This window comes from Oryzias latipes, chromosome 13 (assembly GCF_053564925.1).
Source record: "Oryzias latipes strain Hd-rR chromosome 13, Olatipes_Hd-rR_3.1".
Classification (NCBI taxonomy): domain Eukaryota; kingdom Metazoa; phylum Chordata; class Actinopteri; order Beloniformes; family Adrianichthyidae; genus Oryzias; species Oryzias latipes.
This window is the reverse complement of record NC_136249.1, coordinates 2,059,195-2,076,097: the sequence shown is the minus strand read 5'-3', so window position 1 is coordinate 2,076,097 and position 16,903 is coordinate 2,059,195. Positions and strand designations below refer to the sequence as shown.

Here is a 16,903-nt window from a genome sequence, read left to right as displayed (position 1 = left end):
CATGGGCCCAGAAAAACCTTATCCGAATATAAAAAACGTTTACATGCACCACACTTTCGGTCGGAACAAATCATTTGGGTATGCGCAGAAGTTTTGAAAATACCGGTAATGACCGTAGAAGAAATATTGAGTTTTGTCTCAAACTTACCTGCAGCTGGATGATCATCTAAATGTGATTTTATTATTGTTATGATTAGTATCAAGTGCTTGTTTGCTCATAATTCTTTTTAATCCGTGCTTTTTTTCTTGACGAAATGGATGCCAGAAGAAGGGTTATGATTATTTTGAAGGGGCCACAGTGGCTTAGGCAGTTGGGCAGGTCGTCCAATGATTGAGGGGTCGGTGGTTTGATCCGCGCTCCCCCCAGCGAAGTGTCGCCGTATCCTTGAGCAAGACACCTCACCCTCCCTGCCTCCAGAGTGGCTCCACTGGTGTATGAATGTTTATGAATTTCGTGGTGATGGTCAGAGGAACTGGCAGCCATGCCTCTGTCATCATTTTTGATTTGATTTGAAATGGTTTATTTTAAGCAATCAAATAATAATAATACAAAAAAAACAATACAATCATCGGTTATACATTCATACAATGACGAATCAAACCTAGGATAATTAGACATTAATAAATATTGCTTGAAAGGGAGTGGAAGCAAGTGAACTTATAGAATTACAACTCTGTTCTACTGTAACCATTTTATTACATGATTTATCAATATCCGGTTCATGACTTTATCAGACAGAATCAAGAATCCTGAAGTATCAATAAAGCACATGACAGATGAATTACTTAATTATTATGTAAAAAATAACTATTTTCGAAATTAACATGGAAAATGCAGATCAGTTATCCAAAATATATGCAGATTATGTTTCTTATAAAAGTCATTAATATGATTAAAAAATAATACTATAACAGTATAATACACATAACACTGTTTCAGAAAATTTTCATAGCAACATTTGATCAAGTATCAAAAGTTAAAAACGTGCAAAATCATGTTTCATTAGGAAAAAATCATGAATCAATTTATCAATTTTTGGAGCAAGTGAAGTAATATCATTAAGAGTCAATCAATGTTACCATTTTCAATAATTGATAAATCATTTGTTTTATTATTTTTTTGTATTTCTTATGTATTTTTTTATAATAAGGTAATGCTGTGAAGTAAAATAAAAAAGGGTCCATAATCTTTCGAATGACCGAGGTTGGTATCTCTTCTTCTGCTGATGAACAGCCGTTCTTGTGAGTACAAACAGAGTTTATAGTTTTCTTTGATGTTATGTCTGCAGACATTAGATTCAGGTCCATTTCCTTTTTTTTTTTCATTCCATACGGCAACCATGGGAGGGGGACCACTCACAAGTAGCTCCTACCCAAGTAGCATCGCAGGCTAAGCCCCACACCCCCTCACCCTAGAATGAGATTATATAAAGAAGGGGGTAAATCGTGGACAGCTGATAGAATGTCCCGCGGTGGTCAAATATCCCCCACCCCACCCCCCCAAGCAGGGCCCCCCGCCAACCCCCCCCAGCAGAGGCAAGGAAACCACCCCCCAAGCCAAGCCAGACCACCACTCAACGTCCCCCACCATACATCCCCACACCCGAGCCCAGGAGACCGCGCAGGGCCCCAGCCTGCCCCACCTAGGCACCGGACCCGACCCCCCGACTGACGGAGTCCCCACCGCCCCCCGCCGGGCACCGGAAGGCTCCGACCCCCACCCCGAACCACGGCAGAAAGGCAAGGAGCAGTGACGACCAGGCCCCCCACCCCCTAAGTCATGGAGTTGGCTATGAGAGACCATAGAGACTGAATTCTTTCAAAGTTACTTGAACTTTGAGCTGACATTTTTTCCAAGCTGATATGATCAAGCAGCAGATTTCTGTGTTGACTTATGTTTATATTTTTCTTGTTTTTCCAATTCATTAAAATAGTTTTTTTAGCAATACAAAGAGTTACGAAAATGATAGATACTAATCCTTCTTCTACATCGATGGCACTCATGTCACCAAGCACACAAAGTGATGGTGAAGCCGTGACTGGAACCTTAAGCCAGACCGATAAATCGGCACATACCTGCTGCCAGAGAGCCTGGACAGGCGTGCAGAACCACAGTGCATGCATGTAACCGTCAGGTAGATAGCTGTCACAGTGCTCGCAAATGTCTGAGAATGGAGCAGAGCAGGGAGACTGTGGCCTGCTAAGTGTATTTTCTACTAACAAATACAATCTCTTTAAACTGACTTTTTTGTCTGTTCCTGATTTACCAATGATATGAGTAAAGAAATACCACAGAGCAGGCATGCAAAAACACCAACACACTAGAACCAGACTTAGCTGTCGTTTGTCAGATTCATCTGCAGTTTAAACCCCCGTTGGCAGTAAATGAGTTTATTTAAGTGTCAAGCATTTACATGGATGTATGAAAAACATCAAAGCCCAGTGTGGATAAAACAAGTTCTCCCATGACCCTCGGTGAAAATGCCGCCTTTGAAGCTTGCTTGCAGTGTTGTTGTTTTTTGTGTGAGTTTGCAAATTTCAACTTTAGCCTTCCATCCCTGAATTATATTGAGGAGACACACAACTATGAACAGGCAAGGCTGCAGGCTCTCCTGTGCAAAGTTTAGTCCGCACACGGGGCTTCGTTTGGCAGCATGGAGGGAGGGAGGGATGGAGGGGGGAAGTAAATGCCACATCCACAGATCAGGGGACATTTAATAGGCCTAGTGGCTGTTGTATTAAAGCCACACGTCTGCGGGAATGTCAAACACACTTTCACGCACGCACAGTTTATTTTAACAGAGAAGATGTTCGACTGGGTAAAACTGTAATCTGTCGCTTCATATTAGCCATGGTTTCTGCCTTTGAACAGCTGCGCTTAGCTGTGTGTTTTTTGTGTAACCAATCACAGACTTTCACTTGTTTTTGGATGCTGATGAAGAGTGCAGCTGAAGGCACACAAGTACACACTGCCAGTGCTTTTGTATTCATAGAAACGTGGATTTTGAAGTGCTTTAACAACCACAGATGTTCTTGAAAAGTAGGTGGAAACCAGAAACTGCTGGGTAGAAGAGTAGGCTTGTGGTTGCCTTACAGACCCGATCATCTTTGATCACAAATATGATCTTTTTCAATCATCTGCTCCTGATTCACATGATTTTAATACAGAAATACTCAGAAATGCAATATTGAGCTTAATTTTCTTTATAAATGTCTTCCGTCATCAGAAAACATGCTAAAAAATGCACACAAAAACAATTTTCATTCTAGTGGATCTTTAAAACTGATTGTCAAAGAAGAAAAAGAAAATCCTGCTGTTGCTTAGCGTTAAACGTCTCCAAATTCCATTTCCTGTCCTGATGTTCCTCCTCTTCCTGCTTCCTTGTGTTCTATTTGGTACTAATTAGGTTACCATGCCAAGAATGTTACGATAATTATACTGTATCTCTCTTGGCCTGCACGGTTGAAAAGTGGTTAGTGATCTCACCTTACAGCGAGATTTATCTGTCTGTCTGTCCGTCCGTCTGTCTGTCTGTTCCCACAAAGCCCATAGGAAGCTATGTATGTCACAACAACACAAGAATACAGTGTCTTGTTCTCTTTCATCACAGTGCTTATCAATTCTGTTGAGTTTATTACAGCTTGTTAAGAACACATGCCCCGTGTCAAAGAGCTTTTTTTACGGCAGCTGTTAGCCTCGTTTCTTCATTATAAATTATTGTCCCCAATTCCAAATGTTTCTGCTTTGTTTTTGCTTTAAGAAAATACTCCCTAAGAACATATTTGACTCATCCCCTCTTTGACAATAAAGCTATGTCTGACAGTTGTGCTGAGTCAGATCATTTGAACTGTTCCTTTATCAAGCTGAGTAGAAAGAGAACAAAAACAGCAAGCAGAAATGTATCTTTTGCTTCATGAAAATAACCTTTGAAAAATGACCAAAAATTCTTTCCAGCTGGGAAGCTCCTGTTGCCGACTCACTATGCCACTAAACAGATTCCCACCTAGAGATTCTCAACCTGATTAAAGCTCAAATCTGCATATTCATATCAATCCATTGTGTGTTTACTGCTCTTCTTAGCATCGATGTGAGTCCTGTGTTTGAGTGCCTGAAGCAGGCTGAAATTAAAAGTGACCCCAGTGTTTTTTTCCTCAGTCGAAGCAATCAGCATAGACCTCAGACTGCAGGTCAGGCTTTCTCGCCTATCAGGATATAATTAGAGCCCAACTGCATGGTGTTTATGGGACATATTTTTGCAGGTTGTTTGCAGATTGTATACAGTAGGTTGCTTGAAATATGTTAAACCCTGATGGAGAAAGTCTTACTTTTGTATTTGAAATTTCACCAAAGCTTTCATTGGTTTTGCAGTTGCTATGGAAACAAGAGGTAAACAACAGGCACCGAAGAGGCCAACCAAATATTTTCTTCGGGAGATGAATAAGTGAATTTGGAAGCAAAAGTCTTAAAACATATAGGCAGAAACTTTGCATGTCTGGTGTTCTCTTTACAGAACATTTGATGTTAATATTCCTCCAGGTTTTGTTGATTCTTAGGACACAACTCTCAATAAAATCCAATCTGCTGTTCTGAGGTTGTAATGGATGTGTGAAACTATCCAAAGCTCTTTTTGGAACGCTTCTAAACCCATACATACTTTCATGTATGCATGAGGGAATAAGTGTCTGGAAGCCAACAATCTGGATCTCTGATAAAAACATAAAGAAAGTCATTTGAGAAAGAAGACGAGAAAAAGAAACGGTTCTGTTCTTCTTTCTCCCATTTCCTCCTCTTTGGCTTACTTTTTAATCTCAGACTGCGGCTGTTTGCAGGTCTCCTTTGCACTCTTCATTCCCGATCTGGCTTCAGCTTGTTTTCCTCTATATTGCAGACGTGATTTTGCTTTGTGTTGCATTTTCCTGCCCTTAGTTGGATTCTTAATCTGTGTTCTTTTCTTCTGCTTCAACCATCTGCCTCATTTTTTTGCCCAAAGTTATCCTTTGAATTTCTGTCTCCAGACACCCCTGCTGTTTGTGGCAAAACTCCAGACATGTTCAAGCTGTAAGAAGGGAAGTCACTGTGAGCTAAAGGGGCTGCATAGATATGGGGGGGGGGCATAAGGGATTGTCTTTGCTTTCCCCCCCTTGGATTTAAATAATTTCTGGGTGAGGATCTACATGGCAAATAAATTGATGCCTCATGGTCTCGCTTTGAATGTTTGCGAAAATTATTCTATTGTACAAAAAAAATTCTGTTGTGAAGAAAGTTGGCCATATAATGAGTAACGTCTCTAGTGTCCATGCTCCCTTGAATCTGGGATTTGTTCAGAATCCACAGCTCACTGACAGTTAGATTGATTGGTAATCTCTAAATTATGGGCGGGACTGTTGGTGCAGAGTAAGCCTGCCCCCACTTCCCATCACCCATCTGTTTACACGTTCTCCCACTAGCTTACAGCCCCTCACAACCCCCACCTAACAATAGCGGCAAAACAAAAACAATGATCAATATCAGAGCTATTCAGCCGTCCAGTTCTGATCCAGATTCCAGCTCAGACGAGAAAAACAAAGATGTGGATCTGTTTGTCTGCAAGAATGGAGGGAAGTAGGGAGCTTGCAGCCAACCAATTGTACCTTTTACGTCACTACAGGCTTTTACGAACTGCCTTTTTTTTGTCTGCTCCTGATTCACAATTATTTTACTAAAGAAATGCTCAGATATGCAATTTTATGATTAATTTTCTTTATAAATGTTTTCCATCGTCAGAAAGTGTCACCAGAACATGTTAGATAAAACAAAAGAATTTTCATTATGTTGGGTATTTAAGGTGTACCTACAGAACAGTGAGGCTGTACGTTATGGTTTTTTGAAAGAGGGGATTCTAAAGTACATCAATGTCAAACTTGGTGCTTGTATCACAAAATGCACGATTATTTTAACAACCGGTTCCACTGCAGGAAGCATTTCACATTCCCAGCTGGATGCTACATTACAAGATCCTTTTAGGTTCTTGTTTTCCTCCCAACAATCCAAAGAGCAAGCAAGAGGTGAAAGTTTATGAAATCCTGAAGATTTGCATCACCTCTGAAAAGAAGAGAGACATTTCCGAATTACATAATGTAAGTCATTCTCTGCCCTGCAACGGACTGCTGACATGTTCGGGGTGTACCTCATCTGTACCCAACAGCAGCTGGGTTGGCTCCAGCAGCCCCGTGACCCCAATGGGGTGATGGATGAAGTCATTCCCTGTCTCACTGCATTCTTTTCTCTTCTTTTAATTCTCATCTTCATTTCCATCAGATTTCCATCTGTCTATCTATCCTGCCCACTCTCACTGCTCGATCCATTTCTTGCTAAATTAGACGAAATTTTCTTAATTTTCCTCCTGCCCTCACATACAGTGGAATTCGTCTGACCTTCAGTGCTGAAGAACCATGAGGATCTGATTAAAAACTTTTCGCAAAAGAAGACGGAGCCGTATCAAAAATTAGCATGTAATATTTAAATGAAGGTCACTGTCTTCCCGGCACGATAAACCAAAAATAGAGGAAGCTACAAGCTAAGTAACAAGTAACATTAACCTAGCAATCAAAGAAAGTGTCAGTGTATGGGCACTGGCAGAGCAGAGCTTCAGGATGGTCCACTTAAGGTGGGCTTATCACTGTTGAACACTTCAACCACTAATTTTATAGACTTTGATGTGTAAAAGAACTCCAGCTTGTTAAAAGGTGAACCGCTCCTTCAAATCAAGTCTTTTGATGATAAGCTTCACCAAACTAATCAACATGTTAGGCCCGGAGCTTGTTGGGAGACATCATTAGGAAAAGGTCCTGTCCTCATTCCTTGTCCCACCAATTAGTAGCCAAGGACTCCTCAGAAGAGCTGCCCGGTACTGTGAACATGAAACAAACTGCAGGAAGATGGCAAAAAAGTGCATTGGAGAAACAGTTTTCTCTGTTCATTAGGAGACTGAAGTGGTGCGTTGGGCCTCTGCAGATACTCAGTTGAGCTCCATCCAGATTATTTATGAAGGGCCAGTCCAGTTATGACCTGATAATGGACTAAACAAAAACACCACACGGAACTTGATTAACTGAGCGTTTTAATTATTCCCAAACAATCTATATCATTGTCATTCAACTTAGTCCAGATCATTTTGATTGGGCCATTATGACCAAAATGTGTTTCAGTAGAAGTCTATATCTCATAGATCTGTGTTCCTACCTATACGTGTGGTCATATGCTTTGGTTCATGATCAAAAGAATAACATCTCAGATACGAGCTGCTAAAATGGGTTTCCTCCACAGGGGGGCTGACTTTGGGACAAACGAGAAAAAAACAAGGCACATCAACAGCTACATCTACACTTAAAGCTGCGTTTACACAGCCCTTGTTCAAGCGGAAGAAAGATCCAAATCTGCTTGTGGAGTTTTGTTGTTTAGTGAGAACACATTTGACTTGTGTTGTAAGATGTTCGATTGGCTCTTCTGCGTGTCCATGCATTGACATACTTCACAGCAAGGATAACGATTGGCTGCAGGCAAATCTTTGAAAATATACATACATTTAATTATTTCTATTAACCGTTCGATGGCAATCAACGTATTGGGCCCCCCTGGTTTAGAGCCTGTATTTTATCTGCTGTGAGCTTACAAATAGCAACACAACATCAAATATCTACATGTGAATCCACTTTGGTCTTTGACTATACCTGCTTGGCTTAAAAGGGTTTAATGTATAGTGCCACTTCGTTGTTACTATAGTGTTAAATTATCAATATCCAGCACTACTGAGACTGAATACATGAATAGAGACCCAATTTAGTCTGAAGAGAGCTTTCAAAGCATTTGGAAAGCTGTAGCTTTGCGTGGTCTCTTGTGAAGTTTTTATTATTTATCAATAATACAGTATTCCCCTGTCTTCGCGGCGGTTAGGGACCAAAGGCATCCGTGAATATGAAGAATACTGAGAACCCCCACGCCACCCAGCCCAGCGCCTGAAGAATTTCCGTCACCAATCCTTCCTCATCAAAACCCTTCTGAAACATTTCTGAGGATTTGTAAAACAATCAGTAAGAAACACTGGAACATTGATCTACAAAAACAGTTTTTTTTATTCAGATCAATAGACTGTAGCGTACTTTATAACACACATTAGGAGTGTCTCTCTGTGCCTTAAAACCAGGGGTCCGTGCATCCTCCTTCATCAATTTAGTGTCGGAGGTCCTGAGGTGCCATTTGAGCGTCGGGCACGGCTTTCCCCCCTCAGAAATTCCCGCAGCATCTCAATCGGACGCAAAAGTCTAATACAAGCGTCTTAAGTTATCTGAGCTAAAAAAAAAGATCCGTAATACGTAAACTAGTATGTTGAAATGCGAAAAGGCAGGGAACACTGAACACCATGGGCTATACGTGAGTTTAAGCGGTGTCTTTTTGCTTTTAAGCTCTGGGAAATCACTAAAGAGCCATACCAAGAAAAAGCTGCAGAGATAAGATTCTTGAGAAGACATGCTGCAGGGATTACAGGGTGGATCTCTGCTATCTTTGGACCCCCCTGGGATCCCCTTCCGCGAGGACAGAGGATATCCTGAACCTTTTTGCTGCCTTCCCGAGCAGAATGAATACAATAGGGAAAAAGGTTATAATTTAAGTTCTTTTTTTCTTGTATGTTCAAAGAAAATTCCCAAGATTCAAAAATTTAATGGTTGAATTTAAAATGGGTGGGGTGGGATTCCCCACTGTCTTTCTGAAGACTCAACCACCTGCTGAATGAAACTAATTCAATTGGGATAGAACTCTTTTCTTCAATAAAGACATTTAAAGGACCTATACCATACACACACACAAACCTTTTTGAGCTTTTAAGTGTGTAATAATGTTTATTCCTCACTATAAACCACCCCAAAGTGGTACTTTGATTTGTTCACATATTACTGAGTATTCCTCTAAACACCCGTGCTCTGAGCACCAGCCCCTCCCAACCAACAAAAACAAGCAGGTATTTAACAGCTGAAGTAGAAAGTGAACAACCCCTTCCAGGAAGAATCTGCACTGCCAGCCCCGCCCCCAGGCTAACAAACACTCTCGTTTACTCCATGGATCTAGCGGTGATCGCCTAAAACTCTTTCATTTTAAATGAATATACTATCGTATATCTTCCAATTGTGTCCCGTCTCCAATAGCCACTGGGTCTAACAGGTGTTTGATACTTTAGACGCCTGACTCATTTAGTGACCGGGATCCTTTAACCCCCCCACCCCAACCCCAGGTCGAGCACAGCCGTGCAGACGTTGTGTGGCTGTGGTTTTTGTGTAGTACGTACTGTCATGATCCCGGGCCACTCCACCTTGGCAGCTCATCTCAGCAGTGCTATCAGCTGATTTACTCCACCTGTGTGCCTGCCTTCATAAGGACCTGCAACACTTCAGTCAGTGTCAGCATACCTCGCACAAGTAAAGACTGCTGCTCCAACTGCTGGCCGTGTTCGTGTCGCCCCCAGAGGCTCCTTTTTTACTGTCCTAGCCTGGTCCAAAGCACACCTTTTTGTGCGTTAGCATGTTTGTTTTCTTGGGGTCCAAATCCAAAACCCTGACATGGTATTTGTTTTGTGTAGCGATGGCCAAGAAACGCTCATTCGATTTAGCGCTTAAACTTTTTGCAGTGGAATACGCCAAAGAAACATATCAGCCTTTATTTTGTCGGGACACGACTGGAAACACAAATCGACGTGATCGTTTTTACGGTTTCTAAGGACTGAGCGGAATTTTGCATTGAAAAGCTCATGGCCTCCGTGTGAGCTGGAGACATGTCCTGCTGCTCGTTCACATAGAGCTGCGGGGCCGATGGCAGTCTGATGGCTCCCACACGTAACAACGCACCCGCCCCTCATACACAAAACGTACAGTATTAAGTCCGATTGCTCTGCACAGACACGTTTTGCTCCTCCTTGAAGCCGCCCTGGCCAGAGGTGTCGGAGAAGATAAGAAGGGGAGCGCGCGGGGCGAGCGCAGAGGCGTCCGCGGAGCAACAGTGTTTGTTGTGTAAGGAAACTTCTGACACACGCGCCGCGCTGAGGCGCGCGTATTGCGCTGATGCGCGCTTTTCAGTCGCCGCTGCTTTATTTTACCGGTGTGTTTTTTTAACCAGTCCTGTTACTCCTATGACACTGCCGCGACACAAGTGGAAGGAGAGCTGTTCCCGTTCACCCCTCCATGCACTGCTGATACTAGCTCATTCTTAAACATGTACAACAGTGTGGCGAGCCCGGCGTTGGCCCCGCCTTTAGCCCCTAAGACTCCTGGGAAATGGGGAATCGCGGATGTAAATTTCTTCATCATAACTGAGGGATGTAATGTCGATTATATGGTTACTGTTTGTAATTTTATGTATGATACCTAGATTGTCAATAAGTAAAAAAAACTAACTAAATAAAAAAAACATAACTGAGGAACTTGTGAACAGAATAGAGGTCCATGCTGTTTGGCAGATGTGGGTATGGTCATATGCATGAACCTGAGGCAAGGCTGACTCCTCCCACAGTGTGCTAATGCATCACACTTACTCTGGGAGTCAGGACGTGACTTCTCAGGTTCACCATGTTGCCTACTACATGCGGCTTGTACTCTGACGTGGCTAATATATGTTTAAAAATAGTTAAATACGTGAAAATGGGTGGGTGCGGCTTGTAATAGGGTGCGCTTTGTAGTCCGGAATTTACGGTAATTAATTCTGGTTGTGTTTACTGATGGCAAAGTGATTTTGAGAGGTACATGGCATCATGTCAAAATGTTTGGTTGGGGGTTATTGTGAATATGTGCTATTGAGTAGCGGGTTAACGTGGCTAACGCTTCTAGCAGATAAGGTGTTACAAACAAGCTCTAGAATCATTGTGATCTCAGTTAATAACATGTGACTGACTGACTGAAGTATCTCTTTCTCTTTTGTCCCATTTAATGCACCTGTTTCAGTGTGCCTGTTAAGTGGACCATTCATTGACGGTGCACCTTATGTTCCGGTGTCCCCTATGGTACCTTAAGTTCCTTGGGTCTGGATTAGAGGATTCTTCTTTGGGGATCACTCCCACTCCTATCGAATTACATAAATGCCAAAAATTGAAAGGGCGTAAAGACAACTAAGCGGGCGTATTTAGAAACTGAGTGAGTGAACCTTAAAACTGTGATGGCGCAATTCTAACCAAGCGACCCCGTATTTTACAACTGAACGGCTGAAATCCTAACTGAGCAGTGATCCTGCTCGGTCAATTCTCTTTTGCGCCCTCACCTGGATTTACGCTCAGTGTTAAGGGGGCGTTTTTGTCACTTGGGGGCGGTATTCAGGGGTGTGTATGTCACTTAGGGGCAGGAACCTTTCTGGTTGTTCTGATTGGCTAGAATTTGCATGTCAAGCAGCGGGGCGGGACTTTCATTTTGGGTCTTTAATAGAAAAGGAACGGCGTCTGTAACGTGGATTAAAAGCATTAAAACGGTAACAAATGCAGTGAATTTCACATGAGAAAAACTTACAGCACAAATAAACCCGCTGCACTTTCTTACCTTAGTTTTGGGTTGTTGGTTAATGTTTTAATCCACGTTACATCCGCGTTTTTTTTTCTATGATTGCCTCTAACAGGGGGGGGGACAAACAAGTTTGACACAAAGAGCCGACATTTCTAACTGTGATATTTAATGAGCCACAACACACACTGACCTGCCAGACAAACACACAATTAAAGCCATGTTATTTCTCATAACCCCCTCCTCTCCTTACAACAGCACTGGATTAAACGGCGCCGTTTCAGTTTAGTGTTTTTTCTGTATTTAACGTTAACACACATACCGGTGAAACGTGCATGCTGGTGTGTGTTTAAAAAAGGCAGCGAGTGCAAAACTGAGTTGGTTGTGATTTATTTTTTCAGTCATCAATCAGCATTTATAATCCATCAAAGTCCTCATCTTCTGCATCTGAAACAGCTGGACTACATCTCTATCAGACACGCCGGCTTCCCTTTCCTCATCATCAGAGTCCGTCTCTTTGCTATGCGGCTCCAAAGAACAGTGAAAGCAGACGCCTCAGGCCAAGTTTAAGTCCTGCAGTCCCAAAGTAACTTGCCGGCGCTGCGTCCCGGTAAGGGGGGGGAGGATGGCTCTTTTCACGGTCATCTGCTGATAGCAGCGCTGAGCCTCGAGTCGATCTTCCAACACAGGCCTTTCCTTTTTCGCGGAAACTCAGCTGCTGCTGCGTCTTCTTGTCTTGTCGGAGTTGGTTTTCCAGCGTCCTCTCTTCCGAAACATGGATTCATTATTTTAAATTCTCTGGCAGCTGAGGTTCGATAAGTTAGAAAGATCTCCACAGATTCAGACTTCCTGCTTCAAAAACTCTTCTGATAAACGTTCAAATGTGTCAGCAAGTATCTCAATACTTTTGTATTAACACAGAGAGTGAACCACAAATGCATTTCTGAAGAAAAAAGATTGTTTTTTGCCTTTTAATCAGAATTGTTCGCTTTAAGCTGTGAATGCAGACATGCAGCAGCCGGCTGCCAAGGGACCGTCAACAAAGTGCAACCTCTGTGAACTGTGAAACACCACTGTGTAAAAATCAATAATCTTACAAAAAGATCATAAAATTATTATAAAGCATATTTTTGTTACAATACATATTTTGTAGGAAAGTCCATCTTCATTTTATCTTGTTGCATATACTTTTTCAAATTTTAATAAATATGAATCATGACTAAAGTTATCAGTAACTTGACATGACCTTATTGTCATACTAAAATAAAGAATATGTCAATAGTTCACTTTGTTTATTTATAGGAATTTTTCATATTTACAAATGGATCAGATGTGGTCAAAAATCCTCAATAGCTCTGAAGATGCCAGAATTTTTTTTTTTGCATAATCTTTATTTTAGTAGGAAAATATAATATAATAAAATAAAATAAGGTCATGATTAGTCAGTACAGGAAGTGTTGTGTCAGTAACTACAGCATCTTCAAAGCCATTGAGCATTTTTGACCACATCTGATCAATATTTTAATATGAAAAATTCCTAACAATAAACAACGTGAATTATGACATAATCTTTGTTGCAGTAGGACAATAAGGTCATGATTAGTCAGTACAGGAGGTTTGGCAACAGAAGCTTTAGTATCTTCAGAGCTATTGAGCATTTATGTTATGATTCATATCTCTATTAAATTTTAACTTTGACCTTCTAACAAAATTTAGTATAATAAATAATAATGTAGCATGACTATGCTGATGAGTCTTCATTACCAGTTCATATAAATATAGACATTTATTCACTTTTTAAAAGTTCACTGATTTTTACAGAATGGTGTTTCACAGAGGTTGCACTTTGTTGACGGTCCCTTGGCAGCCGGCTCGCTGCTCTGTTTGCATTCACAGCTTGAAACGAACAATTCTGATTAAAAGGCAATAAAAACGAAATTTTTTCTTTAAAAATGCCTTTGTAGTTCACTCTTTGTGTTAATACAAAATGAGTGAGATACTTGCTGACACATTTGAACGTTTATCAGAAGAGTTATTGAAGCAGGAAGTCCGAATCTGTGAAGATCTAATTTAACCGAACTGCAGCTGCTCTATTCCCGTGTTCCTCCGCGTAGCTGATAGCTGCAGTTTAAACTGTGCCTCATAATCGTGTCTCTTTGCATTTCCAGGGTTTCCAAACGAAGTTGTTCTGCATTGTGCTCATATCTGCTCCTTTGTACTATGGGGGGGGGGGGGGGGGGGGGGGTCTTCTTTCACGGCCTTGTGGTTGTGAAAGTACTGAATATAGAAAATATGATAAAAGGCAGAGAGCCGCACGCAGCTCAAGAGCCGCCTGTTAACCCCCCCCCCCCCCCGCACTGAAAAATAAAGGTCCCGCCCCTCTGCCTCGCCGATAGGCCATGCAAATTTCAGCCAATCAGATCAACCAGAAAGGTTCCTGCCCCAAAAGTGACAAAAACGCCCCCTTAACACTGAGCGTAAATCCACATGAGCGCGCAAAAAGGAACTGACCGCGCAAGATCACTTCAGGGTTAGAATTGTGCCAGCGCGGTTTTAAGGTTCACTCACTCAGTTCCTAAATACGCCTGCTTAGTTGTCTTTACGCCCTTTCAGTTTATGGCAGATTTGTAATTCCATACACTCCCACCTGCAAGCTTTCATTTGGACATCTTTTGTCTGGCTTTCAAATGAAAAAGTCCAGGAGAAGACAAAATAAAAAGCTTTAAGGCAATAAAAACACCATTGCAGGACTATTCTCTGCCTTATTTTTTTGGCGGTTTTCAGCCGGTGCATTGCACTTTAAGGCACTTCCTCACTGCCTGTACTTCTAAAAAAAACCCTGTGGCTGTGTCCATCTTTTACCATCCGTGATCTAGATGCATAAAATTCTTCTCTCATGAAACATTCAGAAAAGAAAGTTCCCACACTCCTCCGTTACATCTCAGAACCTTTTAACTTTTTGTCCTCTTTTTATTTTTTGTCAGCACCACTTTGCACAAAGTCCTATACGTAAAGATTCCAGCAAAACAAGTAAGAGCTCCGTGTGCTTTCAAGGAAGGAAATAAAAGTGTGTTGAAAGGCTCACGAGGAGCAGGAAAGAACAAAAATGGAGGCTGTGGGGCATTGTGGAGAAGGGCAGATGGAAAAGGAGAGGGGAAATCAGAGGGACGGCGGTCTTTGATGTTAAGGGACATGGACGAAGACGTTGGTGGAGGGAAAAGGATGAAAAGTGGCTTTCTCACTGATGGCTGTGTTGGGTAATGATGACACCCCCACCCTCCATACACTTGGTGTCAGCATTTCTGTAAAACCCACACAGGCGCACACACAAAACTCACAGAACTGTCCTCTCCGACATCAAAACATTTAGCGTGCACATTCTAAAGCGGGCCAAAGCTTACTGACGACACACACTCATGAACACTAACTCTTCCATGCCCTCCAGAGATGGGGAACAGCATGAAAACGTGATGATGCATCATTTTCTTAAGCACCTCTATCCATCTTCGCTTCTTCTTTATGTCTCGCTCACAGCTTTTTCTTTTTTCTTTTAAAGAGCATGGCAGAAACTCACCTGAACTGGAAGGTTGTTCCCTCCACAGAAACGGGGTTTGTTCACATCAAACAATAATGCCTGAAACGATCAGTTTGTTTTTTGTTTTTTTCACACGGCTTTGAAACAAACATACTTTCAAGAAAACGTTCATTTTTTAATCATTTCTTTGTGGGGGTAACAGAAGACACTGTATTTTCTGACAAAGGTCAGAACAAAATGACAAAAAGAACAAATGTTTGTCCCTGAATACTTAATGACATAAAAAAAGGCATTAATACTTACGAGCAGCTGTGGGGCAGTGGAGGGGTGGTCGACCACAGATCAGAATATTGCAGGTTCAATTCCCGCCTTGCTCCATGTGTTGAAGTGTCCTTGGGCAAGACAATGAAGCCCATACCTCTGGTGGAAGGTTGGCGCCAGTGTTCAGCAGCGGAGCCACCTCCAGTGTGTGAATGGGACTGTGACTGTAAAGCACTTTGGGCCTTTGAAAGTAGAAAAGCGCTATATACGTATACACCATTTACAATATGCTAAATCCTACAATAATAATGGATTTAATTTATCTGCACTTTTTCTTGGTACTCAAAGTTCTTCCAATGTGTCCATCATTAATCCATACTTGCTGATGGTAACTACTGATGCAGCCTCAGCTGCCCTGGGTAGACTGACAGGGGCATGGCCGTCTACAGCCCCTCTGACCATTACCGGGGCGTTCACACACCAGTGGAGCCGCACTGGAGGCAAGCAGGGTGAAGTGTCTTGCCCAGGGACACAACGACAGCTGGCTGGGGGGAGCGGGGATCCAACCGCCGACCTGCTATACTGCCTGAGCCACTGCCGCCCAAACGCTGGTATAGACTACTGGATCTTCAGAGATTTGACTGTTCTTTGCCTGCATCCTCCTTTTTTCTTTGTTTTCTGTAGATCAAATGTTTGCATAACTGGTACATGCAGATCAATGCTCCATTATATTATTAACCTTGAAAGACAATTTTTGAAGAAAGTCATTCGTTTTTGATGCCAGAGAAAAGATTCCAGTATTTTTTAAACTATAGGGCGCACACGGTTAGCCTTTGAGGCAAAATGAATGGTCTACAATCAAACATATGCCATATAAAAAGCGCACCAGTATAAGGCGCATTAAGCGAGAGGAGAGAGTCAGGGATAAGTTCATCAGTTAGTCAGACTTTATTACGTTCACAGTAACTTTAGAGCTTGTTTCCAGCATGCTACACTTTAGCCAGGTTGTTGTATTCACAATACCTGTAACTTGTAACCTTGTTTGCAACACAAAAAAAACCCAGTCCCAAACGCTACATGTGAACCACTTTAGCACCCAACACCCAACCAAACATTTGACAGACCGTTGTGCATCCCACCACTTAAAAATGCTTCTGCATCAGAAAACCAGAACCAATCCACTTATAAAGGGCTCCGGATTATAAGGAGCACTGTTGTTTACTGCTTTTAAATGCGCCTTATAGTGTGGAAAATACGGTAACATCTTTACTAAAGAACAAAAAGAACGTCATTGAAATCTGAGAAGGTTTAATGTGACCTTATGTGACTATGTAATTGAATAATGTTGGCACATTGATAAAAAAAAATGTGGAGACATGGGATGAAAAGGGTCATGTCTTCTGTTCCCATGTTGTTTCATCTGTGTCACAAGTGCAACACATGGATGTTCCATATTAAACCCAAACAACTCTAAATGTGAGGCAATGATAGACCACCCTTTTGCCATTCGCAACTAACACAAATGTAGTCACAGGAAAACAAACAAGGCCACTCTCAGGATGCACTTTAGGCATTTTGATCATGTGCCAACGAAGG

General features: G+C 41.9%; 1 protein-coding gene across 1 annotated transcript in view; it reads left to right on the top strand.

The window, feature by feature from the left end:
* The window catches only part of LOC101159373 (calsyntenin-2), a 404,380-nt gene that overhangs the window by 256,152 nt on the left and 131,325 nt on the right, over positions 1 to 16,903 (top strand). The window lies entirely within an intron of this gene.